Genomic DNA, 7,760 nt, shown 5'->3' on the forward strand with positions numbered 1-7,760 from the left:
GAAACCAGCATCTCCAGGGAGACATCATTGTCACCACTAGTCATCCTTGCAAGAAAGCAAATGCTCCATTGGGTGAGGCAACTAGCCTGCTCCCCACTCCTTTCCATGAAGATTCTGAGCTTCAGAAAACCCCATGTCTACAGAACAGAGTTGAATTTTTTGAGAAAATTGGTAAAGTATTATGAAATGAGATTCCCAGCTGGGGAGTCACATTTTTTAACAAGTCATGTATGCCAGAGAGGACGGAAGGTGGTTGATCTTTCAAGGTTTTTCCGTGTGAGGGACATTTCTGGACTGCGTTGCATGAAGATGGGCTCAACAAATATCCATCCAAACTGAGAGGGGTGATGGTTGCCTGCACCTGAAGCCTTTGCCCCTTGTTGCTACCCTTCACCCTTTCTCTGCCTTGAAACATGGATGCACTGCTGTGAGGTCCAGCAGCCCAGTTACAGTCCTGAAGACGAGAGCCCATTGCTGAAGATGGCAGAGCAGGAGGGTAAAGCAGTTTGGAATTTGGTGACATCCTGAACAACCTGCACTGGGCCCAGACTGCTCACCCCCAGAATCTTTCATTGCTTGAGAAATGTAGACGTCTCTCTGCTTAAGACATGTTGGTCTGGTTTTCTGTTGCTTGCAGCCAAACATGTTCTTAATAATACAAGGTCTTTTCTATTTGCCTCTCCAGGTCCACGTTCCATCCTTCTCAACTGCTCGGAGCACCAAGAGGCTGGCTTGTCTGAACTATTTCAACAGGCCTGCCTGCCCTCTCTGGCTTCTGGTTGGACTTGGCCCAGACACTCTACTCCTATGAGCTTACAGTGTTATATATTTGCAAAAATACACCAAGAAGCATTTACAAGGATGGTTACTGCAGTATCGTTTATAAAGGCCAAATCCTGAAAACAGCCCAAATGTCCATCAATCAAGGGGCAAACTAAATAAAATATGGTGTAGTATACATTGGAATGCCTTGCAAAAATAAAAAAGGAGTAGCTCTAGAGGTGCTGACAATATATATATAAAAACTTTTATATATATGTATAATTTTATATACATATATACATAATTTTATATATATAAGTGTATATACTTTCAGAAAGGATAAGCAAACCTTTTTTTAACATTTATGAAGAACATTTTCTTACTGTGTTTGTGTTACTTTATTTTTTATTATTTTGTTATTTAAATATCAACATTTTATTTAAGTCTTGTTTCACCCTGGGTTCCCCAGAGAGTAGAGCCTAAAGCAAAGGCATATAGGCTCCAGCTTTAGCAGGGAATACAAGCCCAGGAAAGTAGGGGCAAGGGACAGAGGAAGGGATGGGGAAGGAAGGGAACCACTATCAATGTGTGTTATCACACTGACCGTGAAGAGTGATGGATTGTTCAATCTCACAGAACATTCTCATAAAAGCTGTATAATCTACATTTCAGGAAGATCTTTCCCTGTCAGAAAGAGGGAAGAATTTATTCATTGAGTCCCATATTCCACTATTCAAAGGTTGGTCCTAAGAGACAGTAACTCTCCCTGCCTGGGGGCTGTGTGTGCACCTGGTGGTGAGCAGGGCTACTTGGCAGCATTGACAAGGAGCCCCAAGGGGTGAAACTGGGAGGTACCTGGTGAGGGCATGCAGCTGATTGGGGCCCCCACAGACCGGGCTGCAGAAATGGAGGAGGATTAGAGGTAGTGCACAAGTGTCTACTGTACCTTCGAGAGTCTTCTTCAGTCGTCTCCTCCATCCATACATGTGTTTCCTCAGGCTGCAGTAATAAATTACCACAAACCCAGTGACTTTGTTCTCTCACCATCCAGGAGGCCGGATGCCCACGATCGGGGTGTTAGCAGGGTTGGGTCCTTGTTGGGAGCTGAGAAAGAGAGTCTGTTCTGGGCCATTCTCCTAGCTTCGAGAGGCTGCCAGCACTCCGTGCCCTTCCTGAGCTCACAATGGCACCTCTCCAACCTGTGTTCTTTTATCAGATGTCCATCCTCTGCATCTGTGCTCACGTGACTTTCTCCTCTTTGTGCGTGTCTGTCTCCAGTTCTCTCCATTTTCTATAAGAGCCTACCCTCTGAGGTTCTGGCAAGGTCATAAGTTTGGAGGTGGGGAGCACTATTTCACACAATACATACGTTTCTGTATGTCAAGAACTAATCAGTATTATTGTAAAACTGAAATGAAAAGAATGTTACAGAAACCCGAGTTTCCCAGAAGAAAATTCTTGTTGGAGGTGTGATTTGATTGCATGACCTGACACCCTAAGGCTTACCCAGACAGCTTTGATCCATCTGAAGGGAAAGAAACTTCCCCCTTCACTCACTGTACCATCTATAACCCCCATTGTCAAGGACCTACGGGTGATGGAGACTCCTACTAAAATGTCTGCTATACGTGTGTTTCTGACTAATGTTTCAGACAAGTTAATTTACTTGATGGAGTTGGCAGAAAAATTTAGAAAAAACTCCTGGAAACAATAACCTTGATCAGTGGCCCTCACAGGATGGGCTCTGAACCCACAATTTGAGCACCACCTGGGAATTTGTAAGAAAGGTAGAACCCTCAGACCCACCCAAATCTAATGATTGGGAACTCATCCTGGAATGAGCCCCCCAGCTGATTCTGACTTAGGCTCCAAGTTGAGAACAACTGGTCTAGATCAGCCATGTACCATTTAAGGATTTTATTTATTCACGAGAAACACACTCAGAGAGAGAGGCAGACACAGGCAGAGGGAGAAGCAAGCTTCCTGCGGGGAACCTGATGTGGGACTTGATCCTGGGAGCCCGGGATCATGACCTGAGCTGAAGGCAGATGTTCAACTGCTAAGCCACCCAAGCACCCCTTCATTTTACAAATTTGATTTCTTTCCATCCTATATGAAAAACATTTGCAGTGGTGTGTGTTTCTAATGGAGCAAAAAGTTCTCAACGACATTTTCAAGTTTTTTGGTTTCAGGTCACTTTTATGCCCTTCTAAAATTACTAAGAGCCCCAAGGAGCTCTGATGAGATAGGTTAGATTTATCAATATTTGCCATATTATAAATTAAGGTTATGACAACTTTAAAACATTTGCTTATTAATTCATGGGGAAAGAACAACTAACAAACCTATTGTATGCTAATTTAAGTAACACTTTATGAAAAATAATTATATTTTCTGAAATAGAAGCATTGAGAAGAGTGGTATTGTTTTATGGTTTTGTAACTCTCTTTGCTATCTGGCTTAATAGAAGACAGCTGGATTCTCATATCTGCATTCAATCTACTGCAGCATGATGTTTGGGGTTGAATTATATGAAGACAATCTGGCTTCATGCATAACCGTAGCAAGAAAGGGTCTCCAGGATTCCCGGGCTCCTCAGACCGACCACACATGGAGAACCACTGGGCTGAAGCAGGGCATATCTTAATAAAGGCTGCCATATGGCACCTGGGTGGCTCAGTTCATTAAGCGTCTGACTCTTGGTTTCAACTCAGCTCATGATCTCAGGGCCAATCCCCGAGTCTGGCTCCATGCTCAGCAGGGAGTCTCCTTGAGATTCTCTTCCTCTCCCTTTCTGCCCTTCTGTCCACCTCTTAAATAAATAAATAAATATTTAAAGATAAAAAATAAAATAAAGACAGCCATGATGGGGAATGAAAAGATTTACTCGTAGAACTTTGCATTAATGGGATCCCTGGGTGGCGCAGCGGTTTGGCGCCTGCCTTTGGCCCGGGGTGCGATCCTGGAGACCCAGGATCGAATCCCACGTCAGGCTCCCGGTGCATGGAGTCTGCTTCTCCCTCTGCCTGTGTCTCTGCCTCTCTCTCTCTCTCCCTCTCTCTCTATCATAAGTTAATAAAAAAAAAAAATTAAAAAAAAGAACTTTGCATTAATGTGAACTAACTGTTCCACCGAGGCATAAAAGTATAAGTTAAATATCTCAAATAGGGCAGCCTCGGTGGCCCAGCGGTTTAGCACCAACTTTGGCCTGGGATGTGATCCTGAAGACCGGGAATTGAGTCCCACTTTGGGCTCCCTGCATGGAGCCTGCTTCTCCCTCTGCCTGTGTCTCTGCCTCTCTGTCATGAATAAATAAATAAAATCTTAAAAAAAAAAAGACCAACAACTATATTTTAAATTACAAATTTAGCCCTTTATTGTGCTCTATTGAGTTGTTTTTTTTTTAAGATTTTATGTATTTATTCATAGAGACACAGAGAGAGAGAGAGAGACAGAGAGAGTCAGAGCACCAGCAGAGGGAGAAACAGGCTCCATGCAGGGAGTCCCACACAGGACTCGATCTCGAGTCTCCAGGACCACACCCTGGACCAGAGGTGGCGCTAAACTGCTGAGTCACCGGGGCTGCCTAGTTGTTGGTCTTTAATAGAGAAAGAAACTAATTATCTCCCTGAGTATTAAAACTATGAATAAATGTATATATATTTTTCCAGTCTCTAAATTGGTAGGTAAGGCTTATTCAGACACTTAAAAACTGTGATTCACAGTTTAAACATTTATTTTTAAAGTCTATGAATTGAGTCATAAAAATAATAAAATTATGGAACTAAACAAGATCTTAAAGATCAAATAGGGCAGCTATTTTTTAGCAGATAAGGAAACTACCTCAGCAAGGTTCAAGTACTTGACCAAATTAATCTACAAACTAGTTGAAACTCAGCTAACTTAAAAAAAACGTCAGCTTGATGAGCACTGGGTGTTATACTATCTGTTGGCAAATTGAATTTAAATAAGATAAATAAATTTTTTAAAAACTCTTGGCTTTATAAAAAAATCTTCTCATTGTGTGATGGTTGAGGCAGATAAAGCCAATGGGGAGAGTCTGAAATGAGAATTTTATGAGGTTGATCTTGAACTCAGTAACAATCACAGCTAATAGTGGTGCCAGGAGTCTTCCGTATAGAATATTATCCAGTTTCCATAAGAACCCAGTCACTGAGTCTTCATCAGTCCATGCTGCCGTGACAGAGTGCCCCAGCATGGGCAGTTTAGATGGTTCTGGAAGATGGAAGTCTGAGATCAGGGTGCCGGCATCAGGCTGGGGGATTCTTGTGAGGGTCTTCTCCCAGGTTGTGGTCCAGAGTCTTCCAGTTGTGTCCACACGTAGCAGAAAGACCAGGCTCTCTGGGGTCCCCCTGGTAAGGGTACTGATCCCATTCATGAAGGCTCCACCCTCATGACCTAATCACCTCCAAGGGCCTCACCTCTAGTGCCCTCACATTGGAGGTAAGGTTTCAACATATTTGCAGGGGAGCGGGGTACAGACATTCAGTTCATAACCATATAGGTATATTTACATATATCTTACACTTTGCAGATCAGAAAGGTACATTTAAATAAATTTAATATTATATAAGTTGTAGAATTCACTTAACTTTCCTGGATCTCGGTTCTTGCTTCTGTAAAGTAAGAGAGTATACCCATCTCTAAATAAATTAGTGATTTATGAAATCCAAAAATGGCCTTGTCTCTTAATGTCTATGGGTTGCATTTGTCAATTAACATATGAGAAAATATTGCATGTCACTCTTGCAGCCAAAATAATAATAATAATAATAATAATAATAAAGTATTTGCTTCTATTTATACTTCAGTTATTATTAAACTGTTGGTTTAAGTCAGGGTTGCAAAGGCTCTATGTACTGTATCAAACCTCACAGTGTTTTAAAAAAACATAATCTGGAAATATCACATCAACATCTGGATTTCTAGCTTTCTGGGAAAAATGGAAAGATCAGGCATTATTTGTTCCCCATTCTGAAATGGAAAAAAAAGGACCCAGAGGTAAAGAGCAGGGACCCTCCCTGGTCCATCATAGCTCCTGCCACTTCCTGAGACCCCGACCACTGCACTCATTTACCCAATCTGCCCATTCTTAGAGTCATGTGAGTTTTCAATTTCTGGTGTAAAAAGAACTGTATACAGCTCTTAGGAATGTTAACAATATGCTACTATAGGCTGCCCTTGGATTTATATTACGGAATTTCAACATGTCGGTGTAGTCAGGGCTCCAACTGACATGAGCTACAAAGAACCTCCTAGCTCAGGATTTCTCAAAGTACAGCCACAGGAGCACCATTTGGAAAACACTTGCAGGGTGGTGTGTTTCTGCTCAAGCATTAGTTCTCAAATTTGAGAATCTCTGCAAAAAAAGAAAAAAAAAGAATCTCTGGAAATTAGCCCAGGAATACGCATTTTAAACAAGTTCCCCAGATAATCCTTAGGTATACCCAATTTTGAGCACCATTGTCCTAGTTAAAGCAAGTAATTAGTTTTGACGATGAAAGTAAAAGCAGAAAAAGAATTCATTAATATGTAAACTGTTTTCCCTGCGGTGGTTCTCCAACAGAACATAGAAGTTCAGAGACTATTCAGAGGAGAAAGATGTTACTCCTGGGCTGGAGAGATGAGGGGAGGCTCTTGAATACCTGGGATGGAGATATGTGCAGAATGGTACAAAGGGAGCAGAAGCTGCGTGAGCAAAGGCACAGAGGCAGGAAACGTGGGGGCCCGTACTGGGAAGAGCAAGCTGTTTGGGTTGTCATAAGGTCTCCTAAAGGGAGTGGTAGGTGTAAGCCTGGCAGAGGGCTGTCACCGTACCCTAGGCGCGCAGTACCAGGACAGAGGCATGTGGCAGCAGGAAGGGTTTTGAAATGAGGGCTAATATCAGAACCATAGGTCGGGGAGCAAACAAGAGGCCAACAGGTGCTTTAATGATCGTTAAGCTAAAGGGAGAACTTTGGGGCCAGAAGGGAGGACAGAGATCCCTGAGAGACTACAGGGGTAAGTCATAGCCTGGACCTCTGAGGTGAGGCCCATGTATTTTGGGGTGAGATTTCCCCCCATGCCATTCCAGGGTGCAGCTGAGCTGAGACCCAACTACCGAGAGCCGAGGTGGCCAGAGAGTTCACAGTCTAGGCATGGAAAGAAATAGGGCACACAAGAGAAGTTGGTTTGTGAGGAAACAGGAGGTTCTTCTGGGCCCACTGAGTCCAAGGAGTTGGTGGTACTTCCAGATGGCTGTGCCCAGGAAATAATGGAAATAGAGACTAGGAACTGTTGAGAAGGTTGAATTAGAAATGTAGATTGAAGAATTCAGCACGTAGGGATCCCTGGGTGGCGCAGCAGTTTGGCGCCTGCCTTTGGCCCAGGTTGCGATCCTGGAGACCCGGGATCGAATCCCACATCGGGCTCCCGGTGCATGGAGCCTGCTTCTCCCTCTGCCTGTGTCTCTGCCTCTCTCTCTCTCACTGTGTGCCTATCATAAATAAATTAAAAAAAAAAAATTCAGCACGTAGAGGTGACAATTGAAAATGGGTGCTCTGGGGGCACCTGGGTGGCTCAGTCGGTGAAGCGTTTGCCTTCAGCTCAGGTCATGATCTCAGGGTCCTGGGATGGAGCCTCGCATTAGGCTCCCTGCTCAGTGAGGATTCTGCTTCTCCCTCTCCCTCTGTACTCTCTCTTTCTCTTGCTCTCTCTCATATAAATAAATAATCTTTTTAAAAAAAAAGTGGGTCATTTTAACACTTTTTGGTTTTTTTCTTTTCCTTTTTCTTTTCTTTTTTTTCATTTTAACGTTTAACACTTGAACTTCCTTAATTCTCTCTCATTTTGAGGATTTGTATATGTATGTTAGGAAAGGTAGAAAATAGGAAGTAGTCAGTTATGCACTTACATAATTAAATTCCCAGCTTGGACCTCTTTGGCCTCTATCCTGGGTTTGCTTTACCAAAACGTTACACCATCCCTCAGAAAATACT

This window comes from Nyctereutes procyonoides, unplaced genomic scaffold (genome assembly GCF_905146905.1).
Source record: "Nyctereutes procyonoides isolate TBG_1078 unplaced genomic scaffold, NYPRO_anot_genome, whole genome shotgun sequence".
Classification (NCBI taxonomy): domain Eukaryota; kingdom Metazoa; phylum Chordata; class Mammalia; order Carnivora; family Canidae; genus Nyctereutes; species Nyctereutes procyonoides.